The following is a 19,086-nucleotide window of genomic DNA, read 5'->3' on the forward strand; positions in this document are numbered from 1 at the left end:
GGAGACTGTTCTCTCCTTCCACTTTTAGATGGGTTTGCCTGGCAGTGGTGGCACATGCCTTTAGTCCCAGCACTTGGGAGGCAGAGGTTGGGCGGATTTCTGAGTTCGTGGCCAGCCTGGTCTACAGAGTGAGTTCCAGGACAGCCAGGGCTATACAGAGAAACCCTGTCTCAAAAAACCAAAACCAAAAAAAAAAAAAAATGGGTTTTAGAAATGCACTGCTAGGAAGCAAAGCCTTTACACCTCTTCTCTCTCTTCTTTCTCACTTCTTTCTCACTTCTCTCCCTCTCCTCCTCCTCCTCCTCTTCCTCCTCCTCCTCCTCCTCCTCCTCCTCCTCCTCCTCCTCCTCCTCCTCCTCCTCTTCTTCTTCTTCTTCTTCTTCTCTCTCTCTCTCTCTCTCTCTCTCTCTCTCTCTCTCTCTCTGATTTATTTTATGTATATGAATACATCATTGCTTTCTTCAGATACACCAGAAGAGGGCATTACAGATGGTTGTGAGCTACCGTGTAGTTGCTGGGAAATGAACTCAAGACCTCTGAAAGAGCAATCAGTGCTCTTAACCACTGAGCCATCTCTCCAGCCCTACTCTCTCTCTCTTTTTTTTTATGATTTATTTTTATGTACATTGGTGTTCTACCTGCTTGTATGTGTGTGTGAGGGTGTCAGACCCCCTGGAACTGGAGTGAGAGACAGTTATGAACTGCCATGTGTGTACTGGGAATTGAACTCAGGACCTTTGGAAGAACAGTCAGTGCTCTTAACCACTGAGGAATCTTTCTCTCCAGTCTCTGGTCCCACCCAACCCTATACACACTTAGCTATCTTAATAGCCCTTTATATTGTTTTTTTAAGGAAGACCTTACTATGTTGTCAAGGTAGCCTAAAGTTATAATCCCCCTGTCTCAGCCTCCCCTGCAAATAGGTAGGATTAAAATGCCATAGCAATTGACTTCCTCCTTGTTCACTCTGTAGGTGTGTGCTTGTGTGTGCGTTTGTGTTCATATATGTGAGGGCAGGTGTACCTGTGGAAGTCACAGGGCAACTTCAGGTATTGGTTCAGGACAATGTCTTTTTGTTGTTCACTACTGCTTATGACCAGCTAGCTGGACCACAAGCCTCCAGGGGTTCTCCTGTGTGGACACCCATCTCACTGGGATTACAGGATTACAGGTCGTTTTGTTTTGTTTTGTTTTTTGAGACAGGGTTTCTCTGTGTAGTCCTGGCTGTCCTGGAACTCACTCTGTAGACGAGGCTGGCCTGGAACTCAGAAATCCGCCTGCCTCTGCCTCCCAAGCGCTGGGTTAAAGGCGTGCGCCACCACCGCCGGGCCCCTTACCCAGGTCTTAAGTGGGCTCTTGGGACTCAAACCCAGGTCCTCACGATTGTTCAGCAAGCTCTTTGTCAGTCAGCCATCTCCCCACCCCTCAATTTACTCTTTGTGAGCTCATCTATTTTTATTGCTTTAAATAATAACTATGCTGACAACTTCCAACTTTCTATCTCTAGTCCAAACCTGAACTTCAAATTTGCATGTCCACAGTCTACTTACTGGGCAACGTAATTTGGATTCTAATAAACACCTTAAACTAAGCTTGTTGAAACCTGATCCTCTGCTGGTCTCTGGCTCATGAAATGACTATATTCATGTCTAAAACTTTGGAATCAACTTTGACTCTTCTCTACTAGCTCTTATCAGATCTATCAGCGAATCTATCTCATGTCTGACCACCTTTTATCATCTCCATCACCACTCTGATCTGTGCCGTCATTATCTATTGTATGAATATTGCTATAGAATTCACCCTCCTAAATGATCTCTTTCCTTTCACCCTGATCCTCTAAAGTGCAAAATAGTTAGGAGGATCGTTTTAAAGGAAGTCAGGTTTTCTCTTCTGCTCAAGACCTGATATTTTATCTACCACAGTCCTTACAATGGGCATCCTAGAACTCACACAATCTTTTCCCACCATCCTACTACTTGTTTGATATCAAGCTCCTTTTGAGAGACTATAGTACTCTGAGGCTTGAAAAGTAATCCTTGGCACGTGTTTCCTGCTATTTAAAATTCTCTTCCCTGGATAACCAACGGCTTGCTCCCTCTTCACTTGCCTTCATGCCTTTGTTCAAACATCACCTTCCTAGTGAGAGACCTTCCTTATTCTCCTATCTTCCCTCCTTACTCTTTTTCAGAGCAATTATTCCCATGCCCCATACTGACTATTTTAAGAATTTATCTTATTTACTATGTGTATCATTATTGCCACAATGCAGGCATCATAAACACATTGTTTTATGTACTGATGTAACCCTAGTAGAAAAAAGTTCTAAAATGTTTGTAATACAAAGAAATCAGTAACTAAAGTTTCAAAGTAAAAGCTGAAATTTATGTAGAAAACTTTATAAATTACAAAGAGAAGCCTTATGATATACTAGCTGAAGAGTATAGTTTGATGGTAGAGCACTTTCCACAGAACTGACCAAAAACAAAACAAAAAAGCCAAAGAACCACAAAACTGGGGCAGGGGAGAATGAATCTTCACCGAATACCCTGTTCCCGTCCTCCCACGGTCCCCAGCACTTCCCTCCTGCTCTGCTGCCACATCCTCATGTGTGCAGGTCAGGCCACATTCTGCTGCAGAGAGAATGCAGGAGTCTAAGTTTTTTCTTCCCACTACCATCCCTTGTTTCCCCATCTCCTCTCCCTCTGAATGTCTCTTCTTCCCTCATAGTCCCCCTTATATTTTCATGTATAACATGTATAACAGGGGTCTTATTACACTTAACATGATCTTCACTTCCATACAATTTTCTGCAAATGACATAATTTCATTCTTCTTTATGGCTAAAAAAACTACATAATATATATACATATATTATATGCATAATATATACACATTATATATAATGATATATATGACATATATATACACACACACACACACACACACACACACACACACACACACATATATATATATTACACACACACACTTTCCTTGTCTTTTCAACTGCTAAAGGGGCATCTTGGCGGATTCCATAGCTTGGTTATTATAACTAGCACAACCAGCACAATAAAAAACAGTCATTCTGCCGGGCAGTGGTGGCGCACGCCTTTAATCCCAGCACTTGGGAGGCAGAGGCAGGAGGATTTCTGAGTTTGAGGCCAGCCTAGTCTACAGAGTGACAGCCAGGACTACACAGAGAAACCCTGTCTTGAAAAACAAACAAACAAACAAACAAACAAACAAAAAAGTCATTATTTTAAAGTGCAATTTTTTAATCCTTTACTATTTATTAATCCTTAGAGTTCTTTTCTTATTTCTTATTTCTTATTTTGTTTGTTTGAGACAAGACTCACTATATAGCCCTTGATGATACAGAACTACTGTATAGTTCAAGCTGGCCTCAAATTTGAGGCAGTTCTATTGCTTTAGCATTACAAGTGCCAGGACTTTAAACACAAAGCACCACACCTAACCCAAGCTTTCTAATCACTACAGAAAACACTATTTCTGTCTACACACAAAGTCTTCCTGTGGGAAATTTTCTCTTCCTATTTCATGCTAATACTCTTCAATCTATGTAATCTGATGGGTGGTGACTCCATCTCCCTGTGGGGAGATGAACCAGACTGCTCAGAGTCCTTTCTGGGATACTGGCCAATTATTAGGAAAAATACTACCTGATTTGTTTTTTAAAATATTATTGGTGGTGGTGGTAGTGTGTGTGTGTGTGTGTGTGTGTGTGTGTGTGTGTGTGCGCGCACGCGTGCATATGTGTGTACATGCATGTGTGTGTGATGTATTGGAGAGGGTGCTCAAATGCATCACAAAATGGAGAGGCAAAAAAAACTTTGTGGAATCAATTCTTTCCTTCTACCTTTTCATAGATTATAGAGATCAAATTCAGGTTAGAAGGCTTAGGCAGCAAGTGATAAGCCATCTTACCAACCCTGTGGTTCTTTTTACTATAATTTGTATATAACAGCATTTGTGTGCAAAATAAGATTTTAGAACCATTACTGTAAAATCCAGGCTTTTTGTTGTTATTTAGAAATAGGAGCTCACTATGTAGCCCAGGCTGTCCTGGAATTTGTGATCTGCATCTTTGGACTCTTGGTATTATAAGTACATGCCACCATGCCTGGCAGCCAGAGAATTTAAAAAAAAAAAACCTAAATTAATACTTATGTAAAGGACCTTCATAACTGATTTAATATGACTTATTACCTTTATACTGACATGATTTTATAGAGTTGGTCACCCTGAAGTATACTTGGCTAATAGCATCAGAACAATCATGGTGAAGTTAGAGAATTAACAAAATTATGGTGGGATTTTTTTTTTTATTACTATTAAAATAGTAAGATTTTTAAAATGTAGTTTTGGGAAGTTGGGTGTAGATCTCTTTCCTTTTGTGGCCATCAGTGGATCACAACCGCCAAAATGAAATTCAATCCCTTCGTGACTTCTGACCAGAGCCAAGAACCACAAACAGCATTTCAATGCACCTTCTCACATTTGGAGGAAGATCATGTCTTCCCCTCTTTCCAGAGAACTGAGACAGAAGTGTAATGTTCGGTCTATGCCCATGCGAAAGGATGACAAGGTTCAGGTTGTTTGAGGACACTACAAAGGCCAGCAGACTGGCAAAGTCGTCCGAGTGTACAGGAAGAAATATGTCACCTACACTGAACGAGTCCAGCGAGAGAAGGCTAATGACACAACTGTTCATGTGGGCATCCACCCCAGCAAAGTGGTTATCACCAGGCTGAAGCTGGACAAGACTGCAAGAAGATCCTGGAGAGGAAAGCCAAGTCTCGACAAATGGAAAAGGAAAAGGAAAAGGGCAAATACAAGGAAGAAACAATCGAGAAGATGCAGGAATAGAGACATATTATACACAGCTTTCATTAAAGACTGCTTAAGTTAAAAAAAAAAAAAAGCAGTTTTTCTAAGTACTAAATGACTTCTCCTCTGGAAATTCTGGCTATTTACTCCCACTATAACATAATAGAGTTGGTTGAATACTTCCAAAATGTTATAGCATAAATCCCTCTCCCTAGTCCTCTCTACCTAGGTCTCTCTCATACACTCTTTTAAGCGACAGTAAAAGTCTGTGAATGGAAATTCTCAATATGTAAAGTAAATAAATCCTCACTAGATACTCTTCATCATAACAGCTACCAGGTCGGCAACAACATTGATGAAACTTCAGACCGAAATCTCCTGGGAACAACTAGACACTGCTTAAAAAAAAAAAAAAAAAAAAAAAAAAGTAGTGGACAATACCAACTTATGTCAGGATCTAAAAAAGAATCAGCTCTCTGATGAAGCAAAATGCCTCTAAGTCCAGATGGCTTATGGGACTGTTTTGCCCTACTGTTCTAGATAAAAACAAATGGATTCTTTGAAAAAGCAAGCTCCTCAGAGACTGCTGCTCTCTGGAGTAAGACACAGGAGGCCAACAAAGGTTGGAAAGCCCTTTAAATAGAATTTTGAGTATAGCAATTGTCTAAAAACTTAGCACCACCAAATAACAGGCTTCCTTGCTGCCAGACATCCTCCAAGATAAACACCCTTACTTATTCTGAAGAGAAAAAAATTATTTTCATTATATAATCATTATTTATTTTTAGTTAAATGTACTTAACTTTTCAATGCAGCTTGTTTTATGAAATAAGGACTCAAGGTCATAAGTAACATAGAAAGGACACCTCAAGTCTAAATGTAAAAAAAAATTGTTAATAAGTTGCTTACCTCAAAAATTAGTGTAAAAAAAAATAAGGTTTATCCTAGACATAGTGGTTTACATCTATAATTCTAACAGAAGATTAGAAATTCAGTCATTCTCAGCTACAAAGTACTTTCCACACCAGGAGACATCCTATCTATCTCTCCCTCTTCCTACTGTTTCACACACACACACACACACACACACACACACACACACACACACACAATGTCAAAATAGCTGGCTGGCTGTGGTGCTATACACCTGTAATCCCAGGATTTAGGAGGCAAAGACAGGAAAGTCATATGTTCTAAGCCCTAACAACTGAACCCCCAATCCCTAGGACTCACAAGGGGAAAGGAGAAAATCAGCCCCTGAGAGTTGTGCCCTGACCTCCACGTGTACCTAGCATGTGCACACTCGTACATATATACATATCATGATAAATGCAATAACAAAAAATTAAGGAAAAAAAAGCAGGTAGTGGTGGTGCACACCTTTACTCCCAGTGTTCAGAAGGCAGAGACAGATAGATCTCTGAGTTTGAGGCCAGCCTGGTCTACAGAGTAAGTTCTAGGATAGCCATGGCTACACAGAGAAACCTTATCTTGAAAAACCAAAACCAAACCAAACCAAACAAAAATTATGTTGAACTTAGCCAGGCCTGGTGCACATGCCTTTAATCCCAGCACTCTGGAGGCAGACCCAAATAGATCTCTGAGTTTAAGGACAACATAAACTGGTCTACATAGTAAGATCCAGGACAGCTGAGGCTGTATGGTGAGACCCTGCCTAAAAGAAAAAAGCAAAAACAAACAAAAACAAAACAAGGAAAGAAAGAGATAGAGATAATTAACAGTTTTCAGACACTTGAAACTATAACCTGAAAAAAAGAGAGAGCAAAACTATTAGAAGGGGGAAGAGGAGATTCTGAGGAAAACAGACAAAGCAGGAGTAAATGAAAACTATAATTAGTATAGTCAAAGTCAGAGAAAAGTCACTGCTCCCACAGAGCCACAATAATGAGTTATTTTTAAGAAAGAAAAGGGAGAGAAAACATTTTAAAAATAAGTATAGACTCCCGAAAATCTAAAACTATAAAGAAGTACCAAACATTTTCTTTTTTATAAACTATACCTTAGGGTCCACCAGTAGATTTAAGAAAACCTAGCTGTCATACACTCAAAGAAAATAAATTAGAAATAGCACCATTTCCCAACTCTCAATAAACTAATAGGAAATACTTAGTTAGTATTCAGATTTTGCTGGCTGTCTCATGAATACTTTTACAACCAATCTTTTAAACCATACTTTCCAATGCCTTGCACCTGAATGATAATATTAATAGACTATTATAAAGATCATTAACAAGCATAATTCAGGTTGTTAAAAAAGACAGGGGGGAGGGAGAGGGAGAGAGAGGCAGACAGATATATATAGACAAAAACAGATAAAGACAGATAAGATAAAAGAATGTAAAACTTGATTACTAGCTCACTTTAAAAAAAAGTCAGAAATATCATCATACAGCTTTAGTTTCAGCACTCAGAGGCAGGTGGATCTCTGGGAGTTCAAGATCAGCCTGGTCTACATCACTAACTCCAAGCAAGCCCAGGCTAACATAGAGAGACCTATCTCAACCACCCCACCACCACCAAAAATGATCTCTGAAATTCAAAACTAGCCATGTACATTCAGGTATGGTTGCTACCAACTGAGCATATAAAACTGAATAAAAAAATTCACTGAAAAAATGGAATTTATTGGTAAATGTGAGAAAACATAGTCAACTAAAGTAGGGACTTGGAGAAAGCAAATCAAGCAAGAAGTACTTAATATACAACAGATAGCAACAGAAACCAAAGTCTGATAGTGACAAATGTGGGCAAAGATGGAGGGAAATAAGAACTCTACCAAACTTTTTACAAATGTTTGTATTATTTTATGTGGGTGTATGTTTTGTATACATGTATGTTTGTGCACTGTGTGTTTCTGATGCCAGAGAATGTTAGATACCCTTAGAATTAGAATTACTGGAGAGAAAGTCAAAAGATTTATGGGAAATCTTTTTGGAAGTTTTAGCATAACTTGGCACCAACAGTAAGGGACAAAAATTTGAATGCACAAAGAGAACTTTAAATGAGCTTAGGCTTAGCAATTTGACCTTTAGCAACTTATCCATTTAGCCAACAAACACTTATTAAGTGCCCGCTGAATCCCCGGTTTGGTGGAAGAATAAAAGCAACAGGTTAGTCCACTATGATAGGTGAGGTGTTAAGAAAAGGGAAGGACACTTGGTTGTGGGAGGATATGAAACACCATAATCCATACTTGGGTTTCATAAAAGGAAATCCAAAATTGCATCTGAAATAACAAATCAATCAGTCGATAGGTATGGGTGAGCAGGGTAACTCAGTGGGTAAAGTTGCCTGCTGCTCTAAGTCTGATTGTGTTCAATCCCAGGTGGTGGAAGGAGAGAACAGATACCCAAAAGTTGTCTTCTTACTGCCACATGCACACTGACAGCGTGTGCATGCCCCCTCTCAACAATAAATAAATATAATTTTTAAAAAATTAAAAGAAGTGTGCATTTATGAAGGCCAGGAGACAATACAAAATGTTTAGTGTGGCTCAAAATGGACAGCTGAAACTCACAAGATAGGGACATCTACACTCAAAGCCTTCTACTTAGAAACAAGCCATTTCAAGGAACTTAGCTAGAAGCCGGGCAGTGGTGGCGCACGCCTTTAATCCCAGCACTTGGGAGGCAGAGGCAGGCGGATTTCTGAGCTCGAGGCCATCCTGGTCTACAGAGTGACAGAGTGAGTTCCAGGACAGCCAGGAACTACACAGAGAAACCCTGTCTCAAAAAGAAAGAAAGAAAGAAAGAAAGAAAGAAAGAAAGAAAGAAAGAAAGAAAGAAAGAAAGAAAAGAAAAGAAAAGAAAAGAAAAGAAAAGAAAAGAAAAGAAAAGAAAAGAAAAGAAAAGAAAAGAAAAAAGAAAAAAAGAACAAGAAACTTAGCAAGAGACACTAAGTGTGAAGACATCTGATCATATGCCCTTGCCTTTCTTTCTTCGGGACTGCAATTGATCCCAGGATATGGCACATGACCTCTAAGCTACACAGCAGGTCCAGCCAATAATGGAAAGAAAAATTAGTCCTTCATTCAGAAATGCTCAGCACTTGCTATGTGCTAGCTGTGGACAGTGATGGACACCACAAAGTTTCCTTTCTAAGGAGTGATGTACAGTGAGAGATGGACGGCCTGTACCATGGTGATAGAAAGAGACTCAGATACTAGACAAAGGAAAGTCAGCAGCATGCGTGCTTGTAGCTATTTGGGAGGCTAAAGCAGGTTAATGAGCTCAGTAATTGAAGACCAGCTTGGGCAACATGCCACCCCTCCTCCTTCCCCACGACAGGGAAAGAAAGTACAAATGCATGGAGAATGAAGGCAGAGTTCCAGGTCTGCTGCTACAACCTTGTCAAAAAAAATAATAAAACTAATATGTTAACTTCAAAAAAAGATAATGCTCATAACTAGAAGTGAGAAAGAACAGGTAAGATGGTCAGAGAACAAGGGAAGCCGACTTTGTGGGTAAGTTCATTTTTAAACATGTCAGAAAACATTCAGGTCCAATAGATAATGTGACTGAATCCAAATCTCTAGAAAGAGAGAGAGAGAGAGGGAGGGAGGGAGGGAGGGAGGGAGGGAGGGAGGGAGAGAGAAAGAGAGAAAGAGAGAGAGAGAGAGAGAGAGAGAGAGAGAGAGAGAGAGAATGAATATATCACTGTATCCCTACCAAGAATATAAGTATCAAGATAAGTATTTGTTAAATCAAAGACATATCCATATGGAAAAATGAACAACGGTAATTAAACCCATGGGAATGGAGAATATCAGCTACAGGTATGCAGAGTGACAAATAAAAAAAAAAATAAGAGAAAATTAAAGGAAGCAAATATTACCGTGGGAAAACTATGGGAAATTCAGTGGTCAGATACCAAATTGGGGGGTAGGGGTGGAATATAGAATCTCTCCAAATCACACAGCCTGCATATAAGCCCTCAATTCAATTCTCAGCTCTGCAAAACATTTTATTGGAAAGAGTTGCCGAAAGTTACACATTGCTGGGAAGTCAAGTTTGAAAAGAAATATGGCTAAAAATAGAAGAAATCCATTTATAAAAATAATATACTTTTCAATTTTTTTCTAGAATCAGGAAGAGAAATTCTAAATGTAAATGTTAAAAGTTTCAGACCTAAATATTTATTCTTCTGAATCTAGTTGCCTCCTGCATCAACTTAACCTTTTTTGTAAGCTTTTTCTATTTACCATGCCTGAGTCTTTATTCTATCCTCCTACTTACTTCCTGAACAGCGTCTACAATAATCTGCAATCTACTGGTTTCATTTACTTTCTCCTCCTTTTTAAGGTGGTGGGTGGGGTCTAACTACATAGCTTCTATCTCATAGCCTGGAACCCATGATTCTCTAGCCTGAGTGCAGGCAGCTACCATACTAGTGAAACTCCCCCTCCCTCTTTCCCTCCTTATTTTCTCCTCTCTCTGTCATACTGGGAATCAAACAAGCCCATGGCCCAGTCCTGTGCACTATGCATATTAATCAAACCCTCAATCACTACTACTCACTGAGTAGTACAAGCTAGCTGATCTCTCCCTATTTCTGTTTCTCTCTGTTTCTCTCTGTTTCTCTCTGTTTCTCTCTGTTTCTCTCTGTTTCTCTCTGTTTCTCTCTCTCTCTCTCTCTCTCTCCCTCCCTCCCTCCCTCCTTCCTTCCTCCCCTCCCTCCCTTCCCTGAAACACACTCAGCTAGCTGTCCTTTTTGAATTCAAAGAGATCCACCTGCCTCTGCCTCAGCCTCCCTCCCTAGTGTTGGGATTAAAAGCATGTACACCTACCTTTGACCTTTTGCACCCAGACTGGCCTTCAACCCATTGTGGAGATGAAGGTGACCTTGAACTCCTAACCTGACCCTCTTGCCTCTACCTCCCCAAGTATATAGTACAAGAGTGTATCACCATGGCCAGATAACTCTTAATGTCAAAATAATATTGTTTTATAAATATCGATTTTTTTTCCTTGTTTTTTTCAAGGCAGGGTCTCACTATGTAGCTCTAGGCATCCTTGGACTCACCTTGTAGACCTGGCTGACTTTGAACTCACAGAAATAAGCTTGTCTCTAGCTCCTGAGTGCTGAGATTAAAGGTATGCACCACTACACCTGGACAAATTTAAATTTCTTATAGAAATAGCTAAATTATAATAATTTCCTCTTTTCCTTGTGCTTATATTAGTGACTTGGGCTGATGAGCAAATCAGCAGGTAAAGTAAAGGTGCTTGCCTAGTACACCTAGGACAGGAGTTCAAGCCTTGGAATCCACAAAAATGTAGGAGAGAACCAACACCACAAAGTTGTCCACACACACACGCATGTGCACACACACACACAAGCACACATGGACACCATACACTCACATACAATAATTTTAAAACATAGTGACTTGTTCATCTCTGTAACTGACATATATCATGACCCTAAGTTAAAGCAAAGCCAGGCTTGGTTGACTACATCTGTAATGCAAACAACTGAAGGGTGGAGAACAGGAGTCCATGGCTAACCACCACAACATAGCAAGTTTGAGGATAGCCTAGGCTACATGAAACACTGTCTCAACAAAACAACAAAAACTTAACTCAAGGCAAGTGTGGCAATGACACTCTACTTATATTTCAGCACTTTTGAGGGAGAGGCAGAAATCTCAAGTTTGAGACCAGAATGAGATATATGGTAAAACCTTGCTTCTATTTGTTTGTTTGTTTGTTTGTTTTGTTTTTCAAGACAGGGTTTCTCTGTGTAGCCCTGGCTGTCCTGGAACTCACTCTGTAGACTAGGCTGTCCTCGAACTCAGAAATCCACCTGCCTCTGCCTCCCAAGTGCTGGGATTAAAGGTGTATGCCACTACTGCCTGGCGCTTCAAATTTTTAAAATTAATTCAAATAGAACTTAGGTGACACTAGGAACTATTCTCACATCTAAATATGTTGTTGTACTGAGGAAAGTGTCAGAATGTCAATTTACTTTCAAATAGTTTAGCAAGAATAAAAGAAATATGTGTATATAAGCCAAGATAGCTCAACAGGAAAAGAAAGGCACTTACCATGCAAGCCTGGTAGCCGAAGTTTGATCATTTGAACCCACATAAAGGTGAAAGGACAGAACCAACTCCACCATATGGCCCTTTAATATACATACAAACACTCGTACTAATAAGATGTGCATCAACACTCTGACAGTCACATATACAGATGAATAAAACTACTGATTCTTGATAGTGAGTATACAAATATTCAGTGAGTGGCTTTTCAACATATGTGTGTGTGTGTGCTTTTTCCTAATAATAAACAAGTGAGCTAGTTGATCATAACACTGGACTGACTATGGGCTGGAGAGAACATACATGTACTGCTACTCTTGTTCTCTCTCACAACTGCAGTTCACAGCCACCCATGTTAGGCAGCTCATAGCCACATGTTAACTCCAGCTCCAGGGGATCCAATACACATTCCCACATATGACACACATACATACTACTTAAAAACTAAATCTTGGGGCTGAAGAGATGGCTCAGTGGTTAAGAGCACTGACTGCTCTTCCAGAGATCTTGAGTTCAATTCCCAGCAACCACATGGTGGCTCACAACCATCTGTAATGGGATTCAATGCCCTCTTCTGCTATGTCTGAAGAGAGCGACAGTGTACTCACATATATAAAACAAACAAACAAACAAAAAGTTTTTAAAAATTAAATCCTAAAAAACATTAAGGGGGGGTGCTGGAGAGATGGTTCAGTAGATAAGAGCACTTGCTACTTTTGCAGAGGACTCAGGTTTGGTTTTCAGAACCTACCACCCACAACTCTAGTACTAGGGGATCTTCTTTCTTTGCCATCTTTGGACATCAAGCACCTAAGTGGTTCAAACACTAAATGCAGACAAGCAAAGACATTTCAAGAAGGCCTTCAAAAAAAAAAAAAAGTTTACCAACCTTTACTTTTAAATATTCTCAGTCTAGCAAATGGTGGTGATGCATGGGAGGCAGAGGCAAGTGGATCTCTGTGAGTTTGAGGCTAGCCTAGTCTACAGAGTAAGCTCCAGTACAGCCAGGGATACACAGAGCAGCCGGGGATACACAGAGAAACCCAGTCTCAAAAATAAAAAGAAAATACAAATAAATAAAGTGACAGAAGCCAGCCAGTGTCTTCTTCTAGCCCCCATTCATGCATAGGCACATGCACTCACACACACAAATACATAGACCAGTCTTTTTTTAAAAAAAAAGCAAAAAGCAACCAATTCTGAGCTGGTGGTGTATGCCAATAATCCTAGAACTGGAGAAGGACAGGAAGATCAGTAATTCAAGGTTATTCTTGACTACACAGTGAGTTCCTAGGCTAGCCTAGACTACAAAGCTGTTTCTAGAATAATGCTCATCTTTTTTCTTTTTCTTTTTTTTTGTTTTTTTTTGTTTTTTTTTTTTTTTGTTTTGTTTTGTGTTTTTTTGTTTTGTTATCTTTTCCCCACAGGTTTCTCTATGTAGCCCTGGTTGTCCTGAAACTAGACCAGGCTGGCCTTGAACTCAGAGATTCACCTGCCTATTCTTCCCCAATGCTGGGATCAGAGTCATGTGCTACCACACCCAGACTGCTGACCTTTTCCCTAAGAGAATTAATGAAGAGGTCAGCACCAAAGTTGATTATTGAAAAAGAGAGAAGCTGCTGTTCCGCTGACGATACACACCACAACATTCATTCTAGAAAGCAAAGTTCAGGGTTAATAAAGATATTTTAACACAGTCTTAAGCATGAAGGTAAAGAGATAAAGACATATCTGAGAAAGTAAGACACACCCAAGAGCAAAAGTGTGGGCTTCTCTAAGACAGTCATAGCAAGTGATACATACCCAACCAGAGGTACAGGTTCCTCAAGAAAGATGTACCCAGATACAAGATTTAATTTATGTATTTTATTTTTATTTGTATATGTGTCTGAGTGTGTGTATATGTACCACATGTGTACAAGAGCCTAAGGATGTCAGAAGAGGTTGTTACATCCTCCAAAACTGGAGTTACAAGCTGTTATAAGCTGCCTTGTGGGTGTCAGAAATCTATGAAATTGAGAAACCTTAGACTCAATCACCTGAGAGATGGACCTCTGGGCATATTTCTGGGGGATTATTTAGACTGCATTGTTAACTGATGTAGGAAGACCCATCTTACTGGAGGTAAAAAACATTCCCTAGGCAAGGTTCTAGACTACATAGAATAGAGTAAACTGAAACTTACAAACATGTATCTCTCCTTCTGTTTCTGACTGTGCATTGCAGTGTGAGCAGCTGTGTTAAACTCCTGCTGTCTTGACTTCCCTGCCATGATGGACTAGACTTTGAACTGTGAGCTAAAATAAGCTCTTTTTCCCTTGGGTTGCTTTTTCTTGTAAAGATTTATTTATTTTATTTTATTTTATTTTATTTTATTTTATTTTATTTTTTGCCAGTCAGTCTTGTACTTTATTGTCATTGTCGTCTCAGGCCTTGACTGCATACTTGCGCAGTGGGTACAGCCGCTCCTTCCGCTGCTGCTTCTTGGTCTTCAGCTTCTCTTCGTGCTTGGTGAGCCGGCGTCGCATGGCTCTAGTCTTCCTGGGTCGCAGGTCCCGGGGCTTGTACTGCTTGCCCTTGTAGAATTTCCTGAGGTTTTCTTTTTGAGTCTGGTTAATGACAGTGAGGACACAGGCGATAGACTTGCATACGACTCGTATCTTGGAGAGCTTGGATGCGGCGCCCGCCGGCTGTCACTTTGGCGACACGAAGCTGGGAGAGTTCCACCTTCAGGTCGTCCAGCTGTTTCAACAGCTCCTCCTTCTTGCCGCGCAGGTCCGGAGCCTTAATCTTGGCCATTGCTGCGTCGTTCACAGTTGAGACCGCCTGGTTCAAGAGCGATTTATTTATTTTATATGTATGAATGTTTTGCCTGCATGCATGCATGTATGTATGTATGTATGTATGTATGTATGTAGTGTGTGTGTACCTGGTATCCATGGAGGTTAGAAGAAAGTATCAGATTCCCTGGAACTGGAGTTACAGATAGTTGTGAACCATCATGTGGGTGCTGGAAATCAAATCTGGGTCCCATGTAAGAGCAACATGTGCCCTTAACTTCTGAATTATCTTTCCAACTACCTTTTCACACTGACAAACAAGAAAAGAAACATTCAGGGTCACTAAAACTCTCTTTATAAACAAACAAGGTGAGAGAAGCTGAGGGTAACATCTAGCATCAACTCTGACTTCTTTACACACACACATGTGAATACATCCCTGATGACTATGGAAACCATACATATACATATAACATATACCACATTTTAAAAAATTAAAAACACTTTTTAAAGTTTTTGTTTTGTTTTCAGTCAAGGTCTTACTGAGCTGCTCTGGCTGTCCTCCAGAGTGCTGAGATTAAAGGTATGCACTATCATGCCTTGCTCAGACTTTTTTTTTTTATGACTAATTAACAGTGGTGGTACAGATCTGTAAACTCAGCACTTGAGAGGCAGAAAACTTATGAAATCCTCCTCAAAACAAATAAATAAAAAAATATAAAAAGACCAGACTTTGGGCTGGTGAGATAATGTAGCTGCTAAAGGCACTTATCTCCAAGCTTGAGGGCCTAAGGGTATTGGGGTGTGTTATTTGTTTAATTAAAAATGTTCAAGATTTTATGTTTTTGTGTCATTGGTGTATGTATGTATGTATGTATGTATGTATATACATGTCGTGCCTAGAGAGTCCAGAAAAAGGTGTCAGATCCCTTGGTCTAGAACAAGGTTGTTGGCTGCCATGTGGGTGCTGGGAATAAAACAGTAGTTCTCTAGACAAGCAACCAGTGCTCTAAACCACTGAGCTACCTCTCCAGATCCATTCTTTAAGGTTTTAATCATTACATGTCTATGTACTGTCCGGATGTTGGTTTGTACACATGAGTGCAGTACTCAGGGAGGTAGATGGCATGGATATCCTGGAGCTGGAATTACAAGCAATTGCCAGCTGCCTGTATGGGCACTAGGAAGTGAACTCAGTTCTCTCAATATTAGCATGTGCTCTTGACCACTGAGTCATCTCTCCAGCTCCTAAGAATTATTTCTATATTTTAGTGTGTGTGTGTGTGTGTGTGTGTGTGTGTTTGCTTGTGAGTATGTACGGGAGTGCAGGTGCCCACAGAGTGCTTAGGCCTCGGATCCCGCTGGAGCTGGAGGTACAGTCAAATGTGAGCTGCTTGATGTGGGTTCTGGGAACAGAACTTGGGTTCTCTGCAAGACCAGTACCAGCCCTTTAACTGCTGATGAACCATCTCTTCAACCCTTGACGACCTGAGTTTAATCCCCAAGAACAATTTGGTAGAATAAAAAAACTGACCTCTCTAAGTTCTCCTCTTACCTCTGCCCACGAGCCATGGAAAACTCATCATCAAGCATGCTTAAATAAATAAATGAATAAATGAATAAATGATTTTTTAGAAGGAATGAGCCAGGCATGGTAGCAAACAACTATAATCCCAGCACCAAGAGTAACTCAGTCTCTCCCCACAACCCCCCAAAAAGCAAATAAATGAATTCACTAGGCCCACACAGTATTTCAGTCCACAACAGACATGAAAGCCATTTTTAAACTGAGCATATAGTTGACAGAACTGGCTGGGAATGGCAGTACAAGCCTGTAATTTCAAGACTTGGAAGGCTAAGGCAAAAGAACTTCAAGTTCAAGGCTGATGTGGTTACAGAGCACATTTATGTGGAAAGAAAGCACAGGCTAACACTTAAAAAAGAAGGAAGATGGTGGGAAAGGAGGGAAGGAAGAGAAGAGAGAGAGAGAGAGAGAGAGAGAGAGAGAGAGAGAGAGAGGAAGAGAAGAGAGGAGCTCGCCAGGTTAAACTCTGGAGGAAGACATTGCATGGTAAGGGAGCAACATGAACAAAGTACCTGCTAGGCATGGGTTAAAGGAAAGACATGTGGCAGGGGACCCAGAGGCAAGAGTGTCCAGGGAAAGGATCAGAACTACGTAAAACTCTGCCTTTCTCTTTCTATGTTTTTTTATTTGCTGCTGTTTGGTGCTGGAGGTAACTTTCTGCAGTGCTGGGGATTGAACCCAGATAGAACGCTAGGCAGGCACTCTACCACTGATCTATATTCCAGTTCCCAAAACAGTTCTAAAAGGAGTCACTAAAACAACAAACCAACTACACACATACACAATTCAAGTAAAAGAAAAAAAAAAGTGGAGTACATTCAAATTAAGTACAACCATTAAAATAGAAATTACATTTCTATCTTCTCCCTGGCAATTTCTGCAAGCAAGAGATTACAGCACCTCACCGGTTCCTTAACATCTTCACCATTCCCATACCTTCCTAAACTCCCACAAAGGTACCCAGAATTAACTTTACGCTCCAGAGATGAACAATTACCATGCTTTCAAATTACTTTGGTGTAAATATCCTCCCTGGAGCACTTCTGCTATAAGAGCATGCTCTTAATCTCTGGGTTAAAGACACTGAGCATTCAGGGAGAGCATTAAACAGAATCCACTCTGTACACTGGCCTGGAAGACTGAGCTTCTGGGTACAGGCAAAACAGCTTATCATCTTCCATGAGTGCTGCTGCCGCTGCTGGAGTTTGATGTCTGTGGTTAGGGCAGGGGTTCATCTAGCATCTCATCAGTGTTCTCAGTTCTCAGGTCAGGAGTCTACCCAAACGTTTCATTATGGAGATTTGACAGATGTAACAAAGAAAGTATAAACGTTAAAGAAACTTAGTGAATAGCCTGTTTTTAAAGTCATTTACTTGATAAATAAATATAAGCCGGATAGAAGTGGTGCACGCCTTTGGTCCCAGCACTCCATAGGCAGTGGCAGAAGGATCTACCTGGATCTGCCAGGAGTCAGCCTGGTCTACAGAGCAAGCTCCAGGATAGCCATGGCCACACACTGAAAACCTGCTGTGAAAATCCAAAACAAACAAACAAACAAACAAACAAACAAACTGAGCCTAGCAGTTTTATTTTCTGATTCTGCAACCTGTGGCAGATGGTATTCTTGGAATGTGTGACCCTGGCATTTCATTCTGTCAGTAGTTTAAGGCTGGAGGGAACATTTCTTTTTACCAGAGGTGATAGGTTACATTGGGGTAATTCCTAATCTGTGTATATTTATTTGGTCCCACTCTCTTCCACTGTATCCATATCATGACAAAAGCCTGTATCGGCACAAACAAGTGGAAAGCCACCTTAAAGGCCTCCATCTGTTTTATAAACAGTACCAAGAAACTAACAGAAATTGTGGTCTCGTCTTTTTTTCAACCCTTCCCTCCATGTATATTTGTACACATACTCTTGAAATAATGTCAATTTTGTTGTTTGGCAAATTCAATGCCATTCCTTTAAGATAGGTGGACTGCAAAATCTCAATTACAAAGCACCACTATAATCATGATTTTAAAAAAATCATTTACCTGAATGCAGAGGCACATATAACAAAATAAACCTTTAAATGCTGCTGCCTACTTAACGCTAGGAAATGAGCTGCCAAACAAATCTCACATTCTTCTGCCGCGCGCGTCACGTATTTTTGAAAAACAACACGTGGTTCCTTCGATAATTAGTCTCCTTCAATCACCATGTATTTAGCTAGGTGCGCTAGATGGTACAAAAACAAGGAGTGCGTTTTGACTGCCAAAGAAAGGTTCTTCAGAAACAATGCCAAGGCACTCAGCCTGAAGGCTAAAATCCTTAACTGGCTCAAAAAGCTAGAGGATCATTTACAGCCCAGTATTCCAAAAGGCTCACACACTCAGGTGAAGAGTACAAAGGTCACTGCTCAGGTGTTCAAGCTAAGAGCCAGCCAAGTGTACTTATAAACTGCAGTATGTATGCAAAGCAAACGCAGACAGGAAAAGTGTTGTAACACTCACCCACACCTACTCAACCCCGCCCCCCAGTCTTTATAAATAGAGGCTGCTGTATGGGAACTGTCCAAGGTTACCACCTGATACGAAGGAATGCCTTGGTGAGGAACACTAATAAAGTAAATCAATGTGCTTTATGGACTTACTGGGCCCTGCTATTCGACTTCTAAGTGGTTGAAAAAGTGTCAAATTAAAAAAAAAAAAAAAAAAAAAAAAGGTACATGAGGTAGACTTCTTTCTCAAGAGGATTTAAATGTCAAGAAGAAACTGACCGAAAGAGGGAGATCTCTAACTTCCCAAAGCAGCAGCAGCCCC

The 19,086-nt window shown here is 40.3% G+C and overlaps 2 protein-coding genes and 2 pseudogenes across 9 annotated transcripts in view; 2 read left to right on the forward strand and 2 right to left on the reverse strand.

Annotated features, from left to right (window-relative positions):
• The window catches only part of Luc7l3 (LUC7 like 3 pre-mRNA splicing factor), a 335,229-nt gene that overhangs the window by 300,017 nt on the left and 16,126 nt on the right, over positions 1-19,086 (forward strand). The gene's annotated exons all lie outside the window — the stretch shown is intronic.
• Spag9 (sperm associated antigen 9) overlaps positions 1-19,086 on the reverse strand; it is a 125,543-nt gene that overhangs the window by 105,574 nt on the left and 883 nt on the right. The gene's annotated exons all lie outside the window — the stretch shown is intronic.
• On the forward strand, positions 4,447-4,890 carry LOC117710703 (large ribosomal subunit protein uL24 pseudogene; annotated as a pseudogene).
• On the reverse strand, positions 14,311-14,990 carry LOC143442701 (large ribosomal subunit protein uL29-like; annotated as a pseudogene). Its single transcript, XR_013111104.1, has 2 exons — positions 14,844-14,990; positions 14,311-14,740 (listed from the first exon to the last, which is right to left on the reverse strand). The product of XR_013111104.1 is annotated as a large ribosomal subunit protein uL29-like (transcript).

Source organism: Arvicanthis niloticus, chromosome 6 (assembly GCF_011762505.2).
Source record: "Arvicanthis niloticus isolate mArvNil1 chromosome 6, mArvNil1.pat.X, whole genome shotgun sequence".
Taxonomy (NCBI): domain Eukaryota; kingdom Metazoa; phylum Chordata; class Mammalia; order Rodentia; family Muridae; genus Arvicanthis; species Arvicanthis niloticus.